The 17,978-nt window shown below is 37.0% G+C and overlaps 41 non-coding genes across 41 annotated transcripts; all 41 read left to right on the forward strand.

Moving 5' to 3' along the window:
• The first annotated feature begins 123 nt into the window (after window positions 1–123).
• Trnaf-gaa (transfer RNA phenylalanine (anticodon GAA)) lies at window positions 124–196 on the forward strand. Its single transcript has one exon. It is a non-coding gene; the product is annotated as a tRNA-Phe (tRNA).
• A 146-nt stretch (window positions 197–342) lies between these two features.
• On the forward strand, window positions 343–415 carry Trnaf-gaa (transfer RNA phenylalanine (anticodon GAA)). The gene has a single exon. It is a non-coding gene; the product is annotated as a tRNA-Phe (tRNA).
• Window positions 416–561: 146 nt separating this feature from the next.
• On the forward strand, window positions 562–634 carry Trnaf-gaa (transfer RNA phenylalanine (anticodon GAA)). The gene has a single exon. It is a non-coding gene; the product is annotated as a tRNA-Phe (tRNA).
• A 146-nt stretch (window positions 635–780) lies between these two features.
• Trnaf-gaa (transfer RNA phenylalanine (anticodon GAA)) lies at window positions 781–853 on the forward strand. Its single transcript has one exon. It is a non-coding gene; the product is annotated as a tRNA-Phe (tRNA).
• Window positions 854–1,195: 342 nt separating this feature from the next.
• Window positions 1,196–1,268, forward strand: Trnaf-gaa (transfer RNA phenylalanine (anticodon GAA)). The gene has a single exon. It is a non-coding gene; the product is annotated as a tRNA-Phe (tRNA).
• A 146-nt stretch (window positions 1,269–1,414) lies between these two features.
• Trnaf-gaa (transfer RNA phenylalanine (anticodon GAA)) lies at window positions 1,415–1,487 on the forward strand. Its single transcript has one exon. It is a non-coding gene; the product is annotated as a tRNA-Phe (tRNA).
• A 146-nt stretch (window positions 1,488–1,633) lies between these two features.
• Trnaf-gaa (transfer RNA phenylalanine (anticodon GAA)) lies at window positions 1,634–1,706 on the forward strand. Its single transcript has one exon. It is a non-coding gene; the product is annotated as a tRNA-Phe (tRNA).
• Window positions 1,707–1,852: 146 nt separating this feature from the next.
• Trnaf-gaa (transfer RNA phenylalanine (anticodon GAA)) lies at window positions 1,853–1,925 on the forward strand. The gene has a single exon. It is a non-coding gene; the product is annotated as a tRNA-Phe (tRNA).
• Window positions 1,926–2,071: 146 nt separating this feature from the next.
• On the forward strand, window positions 2,072–2,144 carry Trnaf-gaa (transfer RNA phenylalanine (anticodon GAA)). Its single transcript has one exon. It is a non-coding gene; the product is annotated as a tRNA-Phe (tRNA).
• Window positions 2,145–2,290: 146 nt separating this feature from the next.
• Trnaf-gaa (transfer RNA phenylalanine (anticodon GAA)) lies at window positions 2,291–2,363 on the forward strand. The gene has a single exon. It is a non-coding gene; the product is annotated as a tRNA-Phe (tRNA).
• Window positions 2,364–2,509: 146 nt separating this feature from the next.
• Trnaf-gaa (transfer RNA phenylalanine (anticodon GAA)) lies at window positions 2,510–2,582 on the forward strand. The gene has a single exon. It is a non-coding gene; the product is annotated as a tRNA-Phe (tRNA).
• A 146-nt stretch (window positions 2,583–2,728) lies between these two features.
• On the forward strand, window positions 2,729–2,801 carry Trnaf-gaa (transfer RNA phenylalanine (anticodon GAA)). The gene has a single exon. It is a non-coding gene; the product is annotated as a tRNA-Phe (tRNA).
• A 353-nt stretch (window positions 2,802–3,154) lies between these two features.
• Window positions 3,155–3,227, forward strand: Trnaf-gaa (transfer RNA phenylalanine (anticodon GAA)). The gene has a single exon. It is a non-coding gene; the product is annotated as a tRNA-Phe (tRNA).
• A 146-nt stretch (window positions 3,228–3,373) lies between these two features.
• Window positions 3,374–3,446, forward strand: Trnaf-gaa (transfer RNA phenylalanine (anticodon GAA)). The gene has a single exon. It is a non-coding gene; the product is annotated as a tRNA-Phe (tRNA).
• Window positions 3,447–3,592: 146 nt separating this feature from the next.
• Trnaf-gaa (transfer RNA phenylalanine (anticodon GAA)) lies at window positions 3,593–3,665 on the forward strand. Its single transcript has one exon. It is a non-coding gene; the product is annotated as a tRNA-Phe (tRNA).
• Window positions 3,666–3,811: 146 nt separating this feature from the next.
• Trnaf-gaa (transfer RNA phenylalanine (anticodon GAA)) lies at window positions 3,812–3,884 on the forward strand. Its single transcript has one exon. It is a non-coding gene; the product is annotated as a tRNA-Phe (tRNA).
• Window positions 3,885–4,030: 146 nt separating this feature from the next.
• Trnaf-gaa (transfer RNA phenylalanine (anticodon GAA)) lies at window positions 4,031–4,103 on the forward strand. Its single transcript has one exon. It is a non-coding gene; the product is annotated as a tRNA-Phe (tRNA).
• Window positions 4,104–4,249: 146 nt separating this feature from the next.
• Window positions 4,250–4,322, forward strand: Trnaf-gaa (transfer RNA phenylalanine (anticodon GAA)). Its single transcript has one exon. It is a non-coding gene; the product is annotated as a tRNA-Phe (tRNA).
• Window positions 4,323–4,468: 146 nt separating this feature from the next.
• On the forward strand, window positions 4,469–4,541 carry Trnaf-gaa (transfer RNA phenylalanine (anticodon GAA)). Its single transcript has one exon. It is a non-coding gene; the product is annotated as a tRNA-Phe (tRNA).
• Window positions 4,542–4,687: 146 nt separating this feature from the next.
• On the forward strand, window positions 4,688–4,760 carry Trnaf-gaa (transfer RNA phenylalanine (anticodon GAA)). Its single transcript has one exon. It is a non-coding gene; the product is annotated as a tRNA-Phe (tRNA).
• A 146-nt stretch (window positions 4,761–4,906) lies between these two features.
• On the forward strand, window positions 4,907–4,979 carry Trnaf-gaa (transfer RNA phenylalanine (anticodon GAA)). Its single transcript has one exon. It is a non-coding gene; the product is annotated as a tRNA-Phe (tRNA).
• Window positions 4,980–5,125: 146 nt separating this feature from the next.
• Window positions 5,126–5,198, forward strand: Trnaf-gaa (transfer RNA phenylalanine (anticodon GAA)). The gene has a single exon. It is a non-coding gene; the product is annotated as a tRNA-Phe (tRNA).
• A 146-nt stretch (window positions 5,199–5,344) lies between these two features.
• On the forward strand, window positions 5,345–5,417 carry Trnaf-gaa (transfer RNA phenylalanine (anticodon GAA)). Its single transcript has one exon. It is a non-coding gene; the product is annotated as a tRNA-Phe (tRNA).
• A 146-nt stretch (window positions 5,418–5,563) lies between these two features.
• Trnaf-gaa (transfer RNA phenylalanine (anticodon GAA)) lies at window positions 5,564–5,636 on the forward strand. The gene has a single exon. It is a non-coding gene; the product is annotated as a tRNA-Phe (tRNA).
• A 146-nt stretch (window positions 5,637–5,782) lies between these two features.
• On the forward strand, window positions 5,783–5,855 carry Trnaf-gaa (transfer RNA phenylalanine (anticodon GAA)). Its single transcript has one exon. It is a non-coding gene; the product is annotated as a tRNA-Phe (tRNA).
• Window positions 5,856–6,001: 146 nt separating this feature from the next.
• Trnaf-gaa (transfer RNA phenylalanine (anticodon GAA)) lies at window positions 6,002–6,074 on the forward strand. Its single transcript has one exon. It is a non-coding gene; the product is annotated as a tRNA-Phe (tRNA).
• A 146-nt stretch (window positions 6,075–6,220) lies between these two features.
• On the forward strand, window positions 6,221–6,293 carry Trnaf-gaa (transfer RNA phenylalanine (anticodon GAA)). Its single transcript has one exon. It is a non-coding gene; the product is annotated as a tRNA-Phe (tRNA).
• A 145-nt stretch (window positions 6,294–6,438) lies between these two features.
• Trnaf-gaa (transfer RNA phenylalanine (anticodon GAA)) lies at window positions 6,439–6,511 on the forward strand. The gene has a single exon. It is a non-coding gene; the product is annotated as a tRNA-Phe (tRNA).
• Window positions 6,512–6,657: 146 nt separating this feature from the next.
• On the forward strand, window positions 6,658–6,730 carry Trnaf-gaa (transfer RNA phenylalanine (anticodon GAA)). The gene has a single exon. It is a non-coding gene; the product is annotated as a tRNA-Phe (tRNA).
• A 146-nt stretch (window positions 6,731–6,876) lies between these two features.
• Trnaf-gaa (transfer RNA phenylalanine (anticodon GAA)) lies at window positions 6,877–6,949 on the forward strand. Its single transcript has one exon. It is a non-coding gene; the product is annotated as a tRNA-Phe (tRNA).
• Window positions 6,950–7,095: 146 nt separating this feature from the next.
• Window positions 7,096–7,168, forward strand: Trnaf-gaa (transfer RNA phenylalanine (anticodon GAA)). Its single transcript has one exon. It is a non-coding gene; the product is annotated as a tRNA-Phe (tRNA).
• Window positions 7,169–7,314: 146 nt separating this feature from the next.
• Window positions 7,315–7,387, forward strand: Trnaf-gaa (transfer RNA phenylalanine (anticodon GAA)). The gene has a single exon. It is a non-coding gene; the product is annotated as a tRNA-Phe (tRNA).
• A 146-nt stretch (window positions 7,388–7,533) lies between these two features.
• On the forward strand, window positions 7,534–7,606 carry Trnaf-gaa (transfer RNA phenylalanine (anticodon GAA)). The gene has a single exon. It is a non-coding gene; the product is annotated as a tRNA-Phe (tRNA).
• A 146-nt stretch (window positions 7,607–7,752) lies between these two features.
• Window positions 7,753–7,825, forward strand: Trnaf-gaa (transfer RNA phenylalanine (anticodon GAA)). Its single transcript has one exon. It is a non-coding gene; the product is annotated as a tRNA-Phe (tRNA).
• A 146-nt stretch (window positions 7,826–7,971) lies between these two features.
• On the forward strand, window positions 7,972–8,044 carry Trnaf-gaa (transfer RNA phenylalanine (anticodon GAA)). Its single transcript has one exon. It is a non-coding gene; the product is annotated as a tRNA-Phe (tRNA).
• A 146-nt stretch (window positions 8,045–8,190) lies between these two features.
• Window positions 8,191–8,263, forward strand: Trnaf-gaa (transfer RNA phenylalanine (anticodon GAA)). Its single transcript has one exon. It is a non-coding gene; the product is annotated as a tRNA-Phe (tRNA).
• Window positions 8,264–8,409: 146 nt separating this feature from the next.
• On the forward strand, window positions 8,410–8,482 carry Trnaf-gaa (transfer RNA phenylalanine (anticodon GAA)). Its single transcript has one exon. It is a non-coding gene; the product is annotated as a tRNA-Phe (tRNA).
• A 146-nt stretch (window positions 8,483–8,628) lies between these two features.
• Trnaf-gaa (transfer RNA phenylalanine (anticodon GAA)) lies at window positions 8,629–8,701 on the forward strand. The gene has a single exon. It is a non-coding gene; the product is annotated as a tRNA-Phe (tRNA).
• Window positions 8,702–8,847: 146 nt separating this feature from the next.
• On the forward strand, window positions 8,848–8,920 carry Trnaf-gaa (transfer RNA phenylalanine (anticodon GAA)). Its single transcript has one exon. It is a non-coding gene; the product is annotated as a tRNA-Phe (tRNA).
• A 146-nt stretch (window positions 8,921–9,066) lies between these two features.
• On the forward strand, window positions 9,067–9,139 carry Trnaf-gaa (transfer RNA phenylalanine (anticodon GAA)). Its single transcript has one exon. It is a non-coding gene; the product is annotated as a tRNA-Phe (tRNA).
• A 146-nt stretch (window positions 9,140–9,285) lies between these two features.
• Trnaf-gaa (transfer RNA phenylalanine (anticodon GAA)) lies at window positions 9,286–9,358 on the forward strand. Its single transcript has one exon. It is a non-coding gene; the product is annotated as a tRNA-Phe (tRNA).
• The last annotated feature ends 8,620 nt before the right edge of the window (window positions 9,359–17,978 follow it).

Below are 17,978 nucleotides of genomic sequence, written 5' to 3' on the forward strand. Positions count from 1 at the left end.
TCGTATTTTAATCAAATTGATGAGTGATTTTAGATGAAAACTCGGATATTGTCTGTAATTTACATTTTCTTAAGTAAATGTAGTAAAGAATGTACAAGTGAAACAAAGAATGTTAGAAAGCAAGCCGAAATAGCTCAGTTGGGAGAGCGTTAGACTGAAGATCTAAAGGTCCCTGGTTCAATCCCGGGTTTCGGCATGTGTGTGAGGGGAAACAAAACCTCGTATTTTAATCAAATTGATGAGTGATTTTAGATGAATAATCGGATATTGTCTGTAATTTACATTTTCTTAAGTAAATGTAGTAAAGAATGTACAAGTGAAACAAAGAATGTTAGAAAGCAAGCCGAAATAGCTCAGTTGGGAGAGCGTTAGACTGAAGATCTAAAGGTCCCTGGTTCAATCCCGGGTTTCGGCATGTGTGTGAGGGGAAACAAAACCTCGTATTTTAATCAAATTGATGAGTGATTTTAGATGAAAACTCGGATATTGTCTGTAATTTACATTTTCTTAAGTAAATGTAGTAAAGAATGTACAAGTGAAACAAAGAATGTTAGAAAGCAAGCCGAAATAGCTCAGTTGGGAGAGCGTTAGACTGAAGATCTAAAGGTCCCTGGTTCAATCCCGGGTTTCGGCATGTGTGTGAGGGGAAACGAAACCTCGTATTTTAATCAAATTGATGAGTGATTTTAGATGAATAATCGGATATTGTCTGTAATTTACATTTTCTTAAGTAAATGTAGTAAAGAATGTACAAGTGAAACAAAGAATCTTAGAAAGCAAGCCGAAATAGCTCAGTTGGGAGAGCGTTAGACTGAAGATCTAAAGGTCTCTGGTTAAATGCCGGGTGTCGACAGGTGTGTATTTGGAGAAAACTGTCGTATTTAAATCTGATTGAGTTTAGATTGAAACTGCCTTTAAGGTCTATTAGAAAATGTAGTAAAGATTATATAAGTGAAATTAATACTCTTAGAAATCAATCTGAAATTGCTTACTTTCGAGAGGGTGTTACTGAAGAGTCTTATGTCCCTGGTTTAATCCCGCGTTTCGGTATGTTTGTAGTTGGAGCAAATACTCGTTTTTAAATCTAATTAATTAGTGATTTTAGAATGAAACTCTGATATTGTCTGTAATGTCCATTTTATTCAGCAAACATTGTAAAGAATGTACAAGTGAAACAAAGAAATCAAGAGGGCGGTCCGGAATAGCTCAGTTGGGAGAGCGTTAGACTGAAGATCTAAAGGTCCCTGGTTCAAACCCGGGTTTCGGCATGTGTGTGAGGGGAAACGAAACCTCGTATTTTTATCAAATTGATGAGTGATTTTAGATGAATAATCGGATATTGTCTGTAATTTACATTTTCTTAAGTAAATGTAGTAAAGAATGTACAAGTGAAACAAAGAATGTTAGAAAGCAAGCCGAAATTGCTCAGTTGGGAGAGCGTTAGACTGAAGATCTAAAGGTCCCTGGTTCAAACCCGGGTTTCGGCAGGTGTGTGAGGGGAATCAAAACCTCGTATTTTAATCAAATTGATGAGTGATTTTAGATGAATAATCGGATATTGTCTGTAATTTACATTTTCTTAAGTAAATGTAGTAAAGAATGTACAAGGGAAACAAAGAATCCTAGAAAGCAAGCCGAAGTAGCCCAGTTGGGAGAGCGTTAGACTGAAGATCTAAAGGTCCCTGGTTCAAACCCGGGTTTCGGCATGTGTGTGAGGGGAATCAAAACCTCGTATTTTAATCAAATTGATGAGTGATTTTAGATGAATAATCGGATATTGTCTGTAATTTACATTTTCTTAAGTAAATGTAGTAAAGAATGTACAAGGGAAACAAAGAATCCTAGAAAGCAAGCCGAAGTAGCCCAGTTGGGAGAGCGTTAGACTGAAGATCTAAAGGTCCCTGGTTCAATCCCGGGTTTCGGCATGTGTGTGAGGGGAAACAAAACCTCGTATTTTAATCAAATTGATGAGTGATTTAAGAGGAATAATCGGATATTGTCTGTAATTTACATTTTCTTAAGTAAATGTAGTAAAGAATGTACAAGGGAAACAAAGAATCCTAGAAAGCAAGCCGAAGTAGCTCAGTTGGGAGAGCGTTAGACTGAAGATCTAAAGGTCCCTGGTTCAATCCCGGGTTTCGGCATGTGTGTGAGGGGAATCAAAACCTCGTATTTTAATCAAATTGATGAGTGATTTTAGATTAATAATCGGATATTGTCTGTAATTTACATTTTCTTAAGTAAATGTAGTAAAGAATGTACAAGTGAAACAAAGAATCCTAGAAAGCAAGCCGAAGTAGCTCAGTTGGGAGAGCGTTTGACTGAAGATCTAAAGGTCCCTGGTTCAATCCCGGGTTTCGGCATGTGTGTGAGGGGAAACAAAACCTCGTATTTTAATCAAATTGATGAGTGACTTTAGATGAATAAGCGGATATTGTCTGTAATTTACATTTTCTTAAGTAAATGTAGTAAAGAATGTACAAGTGAAACAAAGAATCTTAGAAAGCAAGCCGAAGTAGCTCAGTTGGGAGAGCGTTAGACTGAAGATCTAAAGGTCCCTGGTTCAATCCCGGGTTTCGGCATGTGTGTGAGGGGAAACAAAACCTCGTATTTTAATCAAATTGATGAGTGATTTTAGATGAATAATCGGATATTGTCTGTAATTTACATTTTCTTAAGTAAATGTAGTAAAGAATGTACAAGTGAAACAAAGAATCTTAGAAAGCAAGCCGAAATAGCTCAGTTGGGAGAGCGTTAGACTGAAGATCTAAAGGTCCCTGGTTCAATCCCGGGTTTCGGCATGTGTGTGAGGGGAAACAAAACCTCGTATTTTAATCAAATTGATGAGTGATTTTAGATGAAAACTCGGATATTGTCTGTAATTTACATTTTCTTAAGTAAATGTAGTAAAGAATGTACAAGTGAAACAAAGAATGTTAGAAAGCAAGCCGAAATAGCTCAGTTGGGAGAGCGTAAGACTGAAGATCTAAAGGTCCCGGGTTTCGGCATGTGTGTGAGGGGAAACAAAACCTCGTATTTTAATCAAATTGATGAGTGATTTTAGATTAAAACTCGGATATGGTCTGTAATTTACATTTTCTTAAGTAAATGTAGTAAAGAATGTACAAGTGAAACAAAGAATGTTAGAAAGCAAGCCGAAATAGCTCAGTTGGGAGAGCGTTAGACTGAAGATCTAAAGGTCCCTGGTTCAATCCCGGGTTTCGGCATGTGTGTGAGGGGAAACAAAATCTCGTATTTTAATCAAATTGATGAGTGATTTTAGATGAAAACTCGGATATTGTCTGTAATTTACATTTTCTTAAGTAAATGTAGTAAAGAATGTACAAGTGAAACAAAGAATGTTAGAAAGCAAGCCGAAATAGCTCAGTTGGGAGAGCGTTAGACTGAAGATCTAAAGGTCCCTGGTTCAATCCCGGGTTTCGGCATGTGTGTGAGGGGAAACAAAACCTCGTATTTTAATCAAATTGATGAGCGATTTTAGATGAAAACTCGGATATTGTCTGTAACGTACATTTTCTTAAGTAAATGTAGTAAAGAATGTACAAGTGAAACAAAGAATGTTAGAAAGCAAGCCGAAATAGCTCAGTTGGGAGAGCGTTAGACTGAAGATCTAAAGGTCCCTGGTTCAATCCCGGGTTTCGGCATGTGTGTGAGGGGAAACGAAACGTCGTATTTTAATCAAATTGATGAGTGATTTTAGATGAAAACTCGGATATTGTCTGTAATTTACATTTTCTTAAGTAAATGTAGTAAAGAATGTACAAGTGAAACAAAGAATGTTAGAAAGGAAGCCGAAATAGCTCAGTTGGGAGAGCGTTAGACTGAAGATCTAAAGGTCCCTGGTTCAATCCCGGGTTTCGGCATGTGTGTGAGGGGAAACGAAACGTCGTATTTTAATCAAATTGATGAGTGATTTTAGATGAAAACTCGGATATTGTCTGTAATTTACATTTTCTTAAGTAAATGTAGTAAAGAATGTACAAGTGAAACAAAGAATGTTAGAAAGCAAGCCGAAATAGCTCAGTTGGGAGAGCGTTAGACTGAAGATCTAAAGGTCCCTGGTTCAATCCCGGGTTTCGGCATGTGTGTGAGGGGAAACAAAACCTCGTATTTTAATCAAATTGATGAGTGATTTTAGATGAATAATCGGATATTGTCTGTAATTTACATTTTCTTAAGTAAATGTAGTAAAGAATGTACAAGTGAAACAAAGAATGTTAGAAAGCAAGCCGAAATAGCTCAGTTGGGAGAGCGTTAGACTGAAGATCTAAAGGTCCCTGGTTCAATCCCGGGTTTCGGCATGTGTGTGAGGGGAAACAAAACCTCGTATTTTAATCAAATTGATGAGTGATTTTAGATGAATAATCGGATATTGTCTGTAATTTACATTTTCTTAAGTAAATGTAGTAAAGAATGTACAAGTGAAACAAAGAATGTTAGAAAGCAAGCCGAAATAGCTCAGTTGGGAGAGCGTTAGACTGAAGATCTAAAGGTCCCTGGTTCAAACCCGGGTTTCGGCATGTGTGTGAGGGGAAACAAAACCTCGTATTTTAATCAAATTGATGAGTGATTTTAGATGAAAACTCGGATATTGTCTGTAATTTACATTTTCTTAAGTAAATGTAGTAAAAAATGTACAAGTGAAACAAAGTATGTTAGAAAGCAAGCCGAAATAGCTCAGTTGGGAGAGCGTTAGACTGAAGATCTAAAGGTCCCTGGTTCAATCCCGGGTTTCGGCATGTGTGTGAGGGGAAACAAAACCTCGTATTTTAATCAAATTGATGAGGGATTTTAGATGAATAATCGGATATTGTCTGTAATTTACATTTTATTAAGTAAATGTAGTAAAGAATGTACAAGTGAAACAAAGAATCTTAGAAAGCAAGCCGAAATAGCTCAGTTGGGAGAGCGTTAGACTGAAGATCTAAAGGTCCCTGGTTCAATCCCGGGTTTCGGCATGTGTGTGAGGGGAAACAAAACCTCGTATTTTAATCAAATTGATGAGTGATTTTAGATGAAAACTCGGATATTGTCTGTAATTTACATTTTCTTAAGTAAATGTAGTAAAGAATGTACAAGTGAAACAAAGAATGTTTGAAAGCAAGCCGAAATAGCTCAGTTGGGAGAGCGTTAGACTGAAGATCTAAAGGTCCCTGGTTCAATCCCGGGTTTCGGCATGTGTGTGAGGGGAAACGAAACCTCGTATTTTAATCAAATTGATGAGTGATTTTAGATGAATAATCGGATATTGTCTGTAATTTACATTTTCTTAAGTAAATGTAGTAAAGAATGTACAAGTGAAACAAAGAACGTTAGAAAGCAAGCCGAAATAGCTCAGTTGGGAGAGCGTTAGACTGAAGATCTAAAGGTCCCTGGTTCAATCCCGGGTTTCGGCATATGTGTGAGGGGAAACAAAACCACGTATTTTAATCAAATTGATGAGTGATTTTAGATGAATAATCGGATATTGTCTGTAATTTACATTTTCTTAAGTAAATGTAGTAAAGAATGTACAAGTGAAACAAAGAATGTTAGGAAGCAAGCCGAAATAGCTCAGTTAGGAGAGCGTTAGACTGAAGATCTAAAGGTCCCTGGTTCAATCCCGGGTTTCGGCATGTGTGTGAGGGGAATCAAAACCTCGTATTTTAATCAAATTGATGAGTGATTTTAGATGAAAACTCGGATTGTGTCTGTAATTTACATTTTCTTAAGTAAATGTAGTAAAGAATGTACAAGTGAAACAAAGAATGTTAGAAAGCAAGCCGAAATAGCTCAGTTGGGAGAGCGTTAGACTGAAGATCTAAAGGTCCCTGGTTGAATCCCGGGTTTCGGCATGTGTGTGAGGGGAAACAAAACCTCGTATTTTAATCAAATTGATGAGTGGTTTTAGATGAATAATCGGATATTGTCTGTAATTTACATTTTCTTAAGTAAATGTAGTAAAGAATGTACAAGTGAAACAAAGAATGTTAGAAAGCAAGCCGAAGTAGCTCAGTTGGGAGAGCGTTAGACTGAAGATCTAAAGGTCCCTGGTTCAATCCCGGGTTTCGGCATGTGTGTGAGGGGAAACAAAACCTCGTATTTTAATCAAATTGATGAGTGATTTTAGATGAAAACTCGGATATTGTCTGTAATTTACATTTTCTTAAGTAAATGTAGTAAATAATGTACAAGTGAAACAAAGAATGTTAGAAAGCAAGCCGAAATAGCTCAGTTGGGAGAGCGTTAGACTGAAGATCTAAAGGTCCCTGGTTCAATCCCGGGTTTCGGCATGTGTGTGAGGGGAAACGAAACCTCGTATTTTAATCAAATTGATGAGTGATTTTAGATGATAATCGGATATTGTCTGTAATTTACATTTTCTTAAGTAAATGTAGTAAAGAATGTACAAGTGAAACAAAGAATGTTAGAAAGCAAGCCGAAATAGCTCAGTTGGGAGAGCGTTAGACTGAAGATCTAAAGGTCCCTGGTTCAATCCCGGGTTTCGGCATGTGTGTGAGGGGAAACAAAACCTCGTATTTTAATCAAATTGATGAGGGATTTTAGATGAAAACTCGGATATTGTCTGTAATTTACATTTTCTTAAGTAAATGTAGTAAAGAATGTACAAGTGAAACAAAGAATCTTAGAAAGCAAGCCGAAATAGCTCAGTTGGGAGAGCGTTAGACTGAAGATCTAAAGGTCCCTGGTTCAATCCCGGGTTTCGGCATGTGTGTGAGGGGAAACAGAACCTCGTATTTTAATCAAATTGATGAGTGATTTTAGATGAATAAGCGGATATTGTCTGTAATTTACATTTTCTTAAGTAAATGTAGTAAAGAATGTACAAGTGAAACAAAGAATGTTAGAAAGCAAGCCGAAGTAGCTCAGTTGGGAGAGCGTTAGACTGAAGATCTAAAGGTCCCTGGTTCAATCCCGGGTTTCGGCATGTGTGTGAGGGGAAACAAAACCTCGTATTTTAATCAAATTGATGAGTGATTTTAGATGAAAACTCGGATATTGTCTGTAATTTACATTTTCTTAAGTAAATGTAGTAAAGAATGTACAAGTGAAACAAAGAATGTTAGAAAGCAAACCGAAATAGCTCAGTTGGGAGAGCGTTAGACTGAAGATCTAAAGGTCCCTGGTTCAATCCCGGGTTTCGGCATGTGTGTGAGGGGAAACGAAACCTCGTATTTTAATCAAATTGATGAGTGATTTTAGATGAATAATCGGATATTGTCTGTAATTTACATTTTCTTAAGTAAATGTAGTAAAGAATGTACAAGTGAAACAAAGAATGTTAGAAAGCAAGCCGAAATAGCTCAGTTGGGAGAGCGTTAGACTGAAGATCTAAAGGTCCCTGGTTCAATCCCGGGTTTCGGCATGTGTGTGAGGGGAATCAAAACCTCGTATTTTAATCAAATTGATGAGTGATTTTAGATGAAAACTCGGATTGTGTCTGTAATTTACATTTTCTTAAGTAAATGTAGTAAAGAATGTACAAGTGAAACAAAGAATGTTAGAAAGCAAGCCGAAATAGCTCAGTTGGGAGAGCGTTAGACTGAAGATCTAAAGGTCCCTGGTTCAAACCCGGGTTTCGGCATGTGTGTGAGGGGAAACAAAACCTCGTATTTTAATCAAATTGATGAGTGATTTTAGATGAAAACTCGGATATTGTCTGTAATTTACATTTTCTTAAGTAAATGTAGTAAAGAATGTACAAGTGAAACAAAGGATGTTAGAAAGCAAGCCGAAATAGCTCAGTTGGGAGAGCGTTAGACTGAAGATCTAAAGGTCCCTGGTTCAATCCCGGGTTTCGGCATGTGTGTGAGGGGAAACAAAACCTCGTATTATAATCAAATTGATGAGTGATTTTAGATGAAAACTCGGATATTGTCTGTAATTTACATTTTCTTAAGTAAATGTAGTAAAGAATGTACAAGTGAAACAAAGAATGTTAGAAAGCAAGCCGAAATAGCTCAGTTGGGAGAGCGTTAGACTGAAGATCTAAAGGTCCCTGGTTCAATCCCGGGTTTCGGCATGTGTGTGAGGGGAAACGAAACTTCGTATTTTAATCAAATTGATGAGTGATTTTAGATGAAAACTCGGATATTGTCTGTAATTTACATTTTCTTAAGTAAATGTAGTAAAGAATGTACAAGTGAAACAAAGAATGTTAGAAAGCAAGCCGAAATAGCTCAGTTGGGAGAGCGTTAGACTGAAGATCTAAAGGTCCCTGGTTCAATCCCGGGTTTCGGCATGTGTGTGAGGGGAAACAAAACCTCGTATTTTAATCAAATTGATGAGTGATTTTAGATGAATAATCGGATATTGTCTGTAATTTACATTTTCTTAAGTAAATGTAGTAAAGAATGTACAAGTGAAACAAAGAATGTTAGAAAGCAAGCCGAAGTAGCTCAGTTGGGAGAGCGTTAGACTGAAGATCTAAAGGTCCCTGGTTCAATCCCGGGTTTCGGCATGTGTGTGAGGGGAAACAAAACCTCGTATTTTAATCAAATTGATGAGTGATTTTAGATGAAAACTCGGATATTGTCTGTAATTTACATTTTCTTAAGTAAATGTAGTAAAGAATGTACAAGTGAAACAAAGAATGTTAGAAAGCAAGCCGAAATAGCTCAGTTGGGAGAGCGTTAGACTGAAGATCTAAAGGTCCCTGGTTCAATCCCGGGTTTCGGCATGTGTGTGAGGGGAAACAAAACCTCGTATTTTAATCAAATTGATGAGTGATTTTAGATGAATAATCGGATATTGTCTGTAATTTACATTTTCTTAAGTAAATGTAGTAAAGAATGTACAAGTGAAACAAAGAATGTTAGAAAGCAAGCCGAAATAGCTCAGTTGGGAGAGCGTTAGACTGAAGATCTAAAGGTCCCTGGTTCAATCCCGGGTTTCGGCATGTGTGTGAGGGGAAACAAAACCTCGTATTTTAATCAAATTGATGAGTGATTTTAGATGAAAACTCGGATATTGTCTGTAATTTACATTTTCTTAAGTAAATGTAGTAAAGAATGTACAAGTGAAACAAAGAATGTTAGAAAGCAAGCCGAAATATCTCAGTTGGGAGAGCGTTAGACTGAAGATCTAAAGGTCCCTGGTTCAATCCCGGGTTTCGGCATGTGTGTGAGGGGAAACGAAACCTCGTATTTTAATCAAATTGATGAGTGATTTTAGATGAATAATCGGATATTGTCTGTAATTTACATTTTCTTAAGTAAATGTAGTAAAGAATGTACAAGTGAAACAAAGAATCTTAGAAAGCAAGCCGAAATAGCTCAGTTGGGAGAGCGTTAGACTGAAGATCTAAAGGTCTCTGGTTAAATGCCGGGTGTCGACAGGTGTGTATTTGGAGAAAACTGTCGTATTTAAATCTGATTGATTTTAGATTGAAACTGCCTTTAAGGTCTATTAGAAAATGTAGTAAAGATTATATAAGTGAAATAAATACTCTTAGAAATCAATCTGAAATTGCTTACTTTCGAGAGGGTGTTACTGAAGAGTCTTATGTCCCTGGTTTAATCCCGCGTTTCGGTATGTTTGTAGTTGGAGCAAATACTCGTTTTTAAATCTAATTAATTAGTGATTTTAGAATGAAACTCTGATATTGTCTGTAATGTCCATTTTATTCAGCAAACATTGTAAAGAATGTACAAGTGAAACAAAGAAATCAAGAGGGCCGTCCGGAATAGCTCAGTTGGGAGAGCGTTAGACTGTATATCTAAAGGTTTCTGGTTCAATTCCCGGGTTCAAATAAATAAAGAATCTAGAAAGCAAGCCGAAATAACTGGTTTGGGAAGCGTTAGACTGAAGATCACGTGTTTCGTTTTTTTTTCTAATTGATTAATGATTTCAGACGGAAACTCGGATATTGTCTGTAATTTACGTTTTTTTTCATCAAATGTTGTAAATTATATATAAGCGAAATAAAGGATCCTAGAAAGCAATCTGCAACAGATTAGTTGGGAGAGCGTTAGACTGAAGATCTTTAGGTCCCTGGAATCGGAAGGAAATTCTTGTTTTTTAATCTAATAGAAAAATGATTGATGAGGGAATATGAGATATTGTCTGTAATTGATATTGCACTCCGCAAATTTAATAAAGCGTTTATACGTTAAACAGTCGCTCAGTCATGAATTCTTTAAACTTAAGATTTAAAGGCCCCTTCTTAATTTAAATTAAGCAAAACAAAAAAAAAATTTTAATATTTATACGAAAAAAGCCATTTTAAAATTTTTGATAAATAAACAATTTTTTTTAGCGAGCCGAATAATGCATGACCATTATTAAACAGGGCATGCTTTGAATAACCGATACAAAAAAAAATCGATAAATATTGTGCCCTTTGTGTTAAAAATAGCATCATTTTTTTCGATCCCGTTTGAAAACGTTTGCCGCATTTCGACTACGATGGACCAAACGCGCTGAAATAATTTTTTTTTATTCTGCTTTAAATTGTCCCCCCCCATTTTGGGGAGCCTGGCCCCCACACACATACACATTAAAAACCAAACTCATACAAATGGTCACCCATCTGGTACTGGCCAGCCTCAGCTTAGGAATACATTGAAATTTTTATCACTGAAAAATAAGTTTTTTTGGCCTGTTTGGTCTTCCATAGTTTTCTTTTTATAAAACGCAAGCGTAAACAGAGTCGATCTAGACACTACATTGACGCGAAATATCTAGTTACCTATATTAATAAGTGGAATTATTTGAAATTCAGGTACTTATATCATAATATTTTTGCATATTCTCTTATAAAATCATCCTAAATCTTAGTTAGACAATAAATAAATAAATTAATTATTTCAAAAACCTTTTTTTTTTAATATTTAAGTACGTTTTTTGTGCAAGACAAAAAATGTCAATTGTTAACTTTTGGGGGAAAATTAAACATTTAAAATTTAATTAAAAATAATAGAAAAAGTTTTACATTATTCTGTTTTCTATATGATAAAATTCAGGGTTTTATCTTTCTGGAAACAAAAAAAGTTACTCAGAAATAATGGATTTTAATAAATGTAATTTAGTTTTAAAAAACAACAACAACTTGATTTTGCGGCCATTTTTAGCGGTGCCTAGTGTATATAGTAAAACTAAAACTCTTTCCTCGCTTATAATCTTTCTTTTGCTTTACGCGCCATGTACTTCAAAATCTGTTTGTATTTTACTTAAACTCCAGTTTCATGGGCGATTTCATCTAAACCGACGAAAAACCGAATTTTTCATCTGCATATCAGCTCCGTGAAATAGACTGCCGCTTGAGGTTATCACCGCATCAACAATGGATCAGTTCAAGACGAAATTCAACAGGTGCTGATCAACTGTATTTCAGACCATCTAAACTTTGCAATGCCCTCCCTCTCTTTATACGCGTTCCTTTTCTTTCTTTTCCCGTGCCTTTCTTAATTGCGACGAAACATGTAATGTTCGAACCTATGCCGATTAAATTGAATCGAAATAATTATGCTGACAAGTTTTATTTCTGTCGACGCAAAATTTGGTTGTGATGACGTCAGCCCACCAGAATCGGACCGAATCGGCTTCCACGGAGTTCCGTGATCTACAACTGTCCCAGAAAAGACATTGTTTATGCTCCCAAAATGGTTTCGCAGTCAAGTCGTTTAATACAGGATGACAGACGTGGCTCCACAGCGTAATGGCAATTGTCACAGGTCACTGGTTGTTTAATCAAATTACTTTTTTTCATATAATACGTTCACGATTGTCATAAGAAATCCTTCTGGGAATAAACCGTTCTTGATACAGATAAGAGAAGGTTAAGCGGAGACCACGAAGACAACGTGTATAACATTTTTTTTAAATGAATATAAAAAATAAATAAAATGATGAAACGGTGCTATGAAAATGCCCAGGTTAATCTAATATTATCTTTTTGACTCAACTCTGACCTGACAATAGTGACCGGCAATCTGCTGTCCTTCTCATCATTTTAACCCGTACTCAACTGAGAGCAGCGAAGCGAGACTGGACACTATTAAATCCTTCCCCATGGTTAAGTAGAGTCTCCTCTCCATCCGTTTTTAGCAGTCTTTTGCGGAGGAGGGAATGAAACGTTTTGACGTTAGTCAGTTGGGGGAAGAGTTTCGAATCTCATGAGACAAGTCATGCAGTGGAAAGGTTGCGTTGAGTTAGCATGCAGAGAGAGAGAGAGAGAGAGAGAGAGAGAGAAAGAGAGAGACAGAGAGAGACAGAGAGAGAGAGAGAGGTATATATTGACGCCTTAATGCCTCCATTCTGTCTCAAGAGACAATGGATACTCCTTCTAAGGGTAGCTGCGCGAGTAATTATGAGGCAAGTGTTACGCAAGCCTCAGCCACATTTCTGCTGAATTGGAACTGCTTTAATCCAGTGGCAAGGGGATATGCTAGATTACGGGAAACAATGCAGATATAAACAGAGGGTATATACGGAATCTGGAATTCCCACATGGTCACCTATTTTAGTATTGACAAGCTCATCATAGCTTAACTTCGATGATATATATATATATATATATATATATGTTTTAAACAGATGTTTTTACTATATACTACTTATTTGTTTTACTTTATACTACTTATTTGTTTATTTATTCATAATATACATATATATATATAAATAATTCATAATGTAAATATATATATGTTTGTAGTCATCGACATACAGTCCTGTTTCGTTGTATCACGACTCATCAGTGCCGCTAGACTATATATATATATATATATATATATATATATATATATATATATATATATATATATATATCTTCCGTCATCTTGAATATATTTTGTTTCTATTTTGAAAAGTAGAGGTCCCTTCTTTCCCGAAATTAATCAGTTCCATACCACGAACGGACTTTATATACACCGGACATACCAGCAACTTGGTTATAAAATAATTATACATTGAGGTGAGGAATGATAGACGAATAAACAGTTAGATATTTCTCTACTCAAACATACCCGTCTATTTGTTTTTTGTTTTTCTTTTCTTTACTTTCATGATTCTGGTCTTTCTTCGCATTGTTTTTGGCTTTTAAAACTTCTATATATTCCTTTACCAACAATGCTTCAAGCAAACTACTACCTACTCTTATATATATATATATATATATATATATATATATATATATATATATATAAAGACGTATAGCAAAAATGGCAATTAGCTAAAACTTGAAGACGGTGCTCAATACTATTGCAGAGCAAATACATAGTTTTTATTACCGTTTTATCATATTTCATCACAGACTTTACAGAAACAGAAAGTCATTTTGGGGCTCATGGACTTTAAGTGTCTGAGGGAGTGGCACTCGTCTGACAAAACGTTACACTCATCATCATATGTATGTACATATTTTCACAGCGAGACAACGTCGCAGCTCACAAGAACCATGACAGCCAACAAGCCGGAAGCCAAAGACTCGAGTTTCAACCTCATTTGGGTTCATCACCGGAAACTCGAGCCTCTTGCATGCGAGGCGAACACTCTACATACTGAGCAAACAGCCACACACACACACACACACACACACACACACACACACACACACACACACACACGCGCGCGTGCGCACGCGCACACACACACACACACACACACGAAAGTCTATTTAATAACACAGATCAAGAAAACCGAGTCGAAAATCCGACAGTGGAATTAACCAACTTCATCTCAAACAAGGGATGTGGTCATCACGACCAGCGATGTCTCACAAGTAGGAATTTTATCTTAGCTAAGGCTGCTATCACTGCAAGTTTACCTAGCGAGCAATCATCAATAGAACCTTTCGAATGTGGGACAATATACAATTATTTCCACAGTCAGACAACGTCGCAGCTCACAAGAACCATGACAGCCAACACACACACACACACACACATATACAGGTAGATAAATGTAGATAGGTATAGACATATATACATGATACATATATATGTATATATATATATATAAATGAAGAAATGATTTGCGGTAATTTTAAATGTTACCTTTCTTTTTTCGTAAATTGAATTCATTAATAAGAAAAAAATTAAAAATGAAATGGTGAGGTACACTCAGGCTTAAACACGGGATCATCCGATCTGCAGTCGTGCTCTACTACTAAGCTATATCTCCAGATTGAAACGAAATATCTGTTTGTTTGTTTTTTAAACAGAGCGTTTGCTGAAATTTTATTATTACCCCTTCCCGGTGTAACGTAAAATATTCCCCTGTAAAAATTATTCTTTTAATCTATAAAGTTTCGATCTTTTCGATTTTCGATAATTATCGGATAAATTTCTGTACAAAACTAAGTATCTGTACAAAACTAACTATCAAACAACACTGCCAAACATATTAAGCAGCTTTGTGTGGAATTTGCAATAGATAGTCCAACCTTTTTTGGAACCTATGAGGAAAGAACTCACACATGAACACACACAATGTTTATATATATATATATATATATATATATAGAAAGGGAGAGAGAGAAAGAGAGAGAGAGAGAGAGAGAAAGAGGGGGTAATGGTACGCGCAGTCTAACTATTCAACCTATGCGTTCTTCCCGCCCTTGTCTTTCCATCCATGAAACTCGTAATTCTCTCCGCCGTTGATAATACGAAAGATTAATTGAATCGAGTTGATGCTGCCCGACATTCGCAAGAGCCAATCAAATTGTTTGGATTAATTGTCGATTTGACAACGTTTTTAATGGCATTATTCATTCTGAGTTGACAATATTCACGGCTGAACTGAGGTCAACGTCAAGCTGTTACAAAAAAAAATGTCCAACCTAAAAACAAATATGGCAGACAGATAGCAACATTAAAAATTATTAATAACAAAAATGATGACTCTGTTAATAATTCATTTATAAGTATTCTGTTGCGGCATATCAACCCATTTATGATATATTTGTTGACAAAACAATAACCTATGTATATGATCCTTGTTAGTTAGAGTTCTCCTAGAAAATGTTGAAGCAGGAAATGCGTGTTTAACGATGGCGATTTTCAAGAAATTATTTAAAACAATTCTTTTACTAATGCACTTATTGATATTCTGTTGCGGCATATACTGATGTAAATGCTGGCGAGAGCGATTTCCTTTTCTGAGAGAAGAGGTGTTGCTAGTCCTTCTCTATTTTATCGTTATTTTTGTGGCAGGTGCGCGGCTAAAATTATGTGTATGGTCCCACTGTATAAAAGATTCACTACAGAAACAACTCCAGCAATAACCGCTGTCAGTTGTTTACCTTTCCTTCTCTGCGTTTAAAACTATACAATACTTCTCTGAGAGAAACCATCCGTCCGCTTGAACAATATACCGCGGAGTTGCTTTCCAACGGATTACGACATTTTAAAGTCCAATGTAAAATAAAGTTTGTTGAGCCGTTCTCTTAAAAATCGGATTCTGCCAAATTACCAATGTTAACGGCGTTGTCCTACTGCCCACCTGTAGCATATTAATAATTATCCTTGAGTTGCCCTTAGGCCGTGATAGGTGTTGCTCCAATCTCTGGTCCCCCCTCGCCAATCTTTCACGATAAACACTCGTCTAGCTGAAACCACCGTTAATAATTTTCCCCACTCCCTATCTGTGCCTAAATCAAAACGTAGATACCATGAACAAAGCTTCTTTCTTAGAGGTGCACGCCTGTGGAACTCTGTTCCGTTTGCATGTTTTCCACCTGACTACAACTTGGATGTTTTACAGTACAACCTAAAAAAATTCCTGATGTAAGACACCATGATTCCTTACGTAAGACACTTTATCAAATCTCTAATACTAACGATTACTACGACACTATCCCATTGATTACTGTACACGCAATAACCTGTATTCCCGAGTGGCTTCGGGGCCTTGATAAGTGGTGACTACCATATAAAAGAAGTCAATACGAGGTGCCTTCAATAAGTTTCAGGAGTTTTTGAATGTGTACTTTTTATTAATATTACACACATGAAACTTCTGTCCTCTTCGAAGTGATCTTTGCCCTGTATTTAAGAATTCAGGTGATAAGTCATCTCCCTCTTAGTACAGACCAATAAGTCGCCTGTGTGTTATGAGTAAGTTGCTGGAATCCATATTAAATAGAGAAATAGTCAACCACCTCAGCAGGAGTAACCTTCTTAGTGACACACAATATGGTTTCCGCTCTGCAAGATCTACCGCAGATGTGCTGACGGTTATATCCCACAGGATTAGTGAATCTCTTGACAAAGGCTTCCTTTCTAGGGCAATTGCTCTTGACATATCAAAGGCCTTCGACAAGGTATGGCATAAGGGTCTACTTCACAAGATTTCCAGCTACGGTATAACTGGAAATATTTTCTCAATCATTAAATCATTTCTCTCCGATAGCTTCATAAGAGTAGTGGTAGATGGACAAAAATCGGAGGCCTGCAATATAAATGCTGGAGTCTCTCAGGGGTCAATCCTGGGCCCAACTCTTCCTGATCTACATCAATGACCTCCCTAAACACATACTTAAATCATTCGTTGACATCTATGCTGATGACACGACCATCTATGGCAACACATCAAAGGCTGTAAATGACAAAGTTCTCTCGGATTCTCTCTCCTCTGATCTCGAGCGCGTGGTTCAGTAGGGGAAGATGTGGCTGGTTACCTTTAATGCATCTAAAACCAAACTCCTGTCCTTACATCATCAACGCTCTGATCCCCATCTGGCATCAATTGTGATGGATGACTCTCGTCTGGGTGAGGCCCCGTGTTTTGACAAGCTTCTGGGTTTGACCTTTACTCCTGATCTGAAATGGAACACGTACATCAAGTCTGTTGCCAAGGTCGCTGGAAAGATGGTGGGATCCTTCTACCGCTCCAGAAGATATCTCACTACTGATGCAATTCTCTATCTATATAAAAGCCAAGTACGTCCAAGGATGGAATACTGTTGCCATATCTGGGCAGGAGCGGCCAAAAAAAGCCTATCATGCCTTGACAGAGTACAAAATAGACTTCGTGGTTTAGTGGGGGATGGCCTTTTCTCTACCCTGCAACCGCTCTCCCACAGAAGAGACGTTGCTAGCGTATCCTTGTTTTATCGTTATTTTCATGGCAGGTGCTCGTCTGAACTCCAATCTCTGGTCCCCACTCGCCAATCTTTCACGAAAAACACCCGTCTAGCTGAATCCACTGTGAAAAATTTCCCCCACTCTATATCTGTGCCTAAATCAAAACGCGGATTCCATGAACAAAGCTTCTTTCTTAGAACTGCACGCCTGTGGAACTCTGTTCCGTCTGCCTGCTTTTCTCCGGACTACAACTTGGATGTCTTCAAGTCCAACGTTAACAAATTCCTAATGAACCGCCCCCTTAATTAAACACTTCATCAAATCTCCACACTAACGTAATGTACTTGCAATAACCCTTATCCCTGAGTGGCTTCCGGGCCTTGATAAGAGGTCATCAATGTGTAAAAAAAAAAATCTTCTTTGGCTGCAATGCATTTGTTGCACTGCTCCAACAATTTCTGGAAGGCCCCCATGAAGGTCTTCTTGTTTGAACTTGTACAGCCCCTTTTATCTCAATTGTTTCATAATGACAGCCTCTAACATTTCCTTTGAGATTAGGGAATAACCTAAAGTCAAAGGGAGCAAAGTCTGGATTATATGGAGGGCGAGGAACTGTCTTGGTGCTCATCTTGGTCAAATAGTCTGTGACAAAGATGGAGCACCGTTGGTGCAAACTTCGTGCAAATCTTGTGCATTTTAATTATGTGTACAATTCCCACATTAACATCAAACTGTTCACTTATTGTCTCTATAGACATATGACGAAGCTTATACATGAAATTCTTTATTTGGCTAATCAACTCTGATGTTCTGACTTATTTACTCCTCCTACACCACTCATCATCCTTACAGACTCCCTTCTTTCCTTGAATCTTTCATGCCACTCGAAAGCTGATGCTCGATTCATGCAAAATGGCCCCAAAACAATCTGAA

This window comes from Euprymna scolopes, chromosome 28 (assembly GCF_053919585.1).
Source record: "Euprymna scolopes isolate OS-2025 chromosome 28, ASM5391958v1, whole genome shotgun sequence".
Classification (NCBI taxonomy): domain Eukaryota; kingdom Metazoa; phylum Mollusca; class Cephalopoda; order Sepiida; family Sepiolidae; genus Euprymna; species Euprymna scolopes.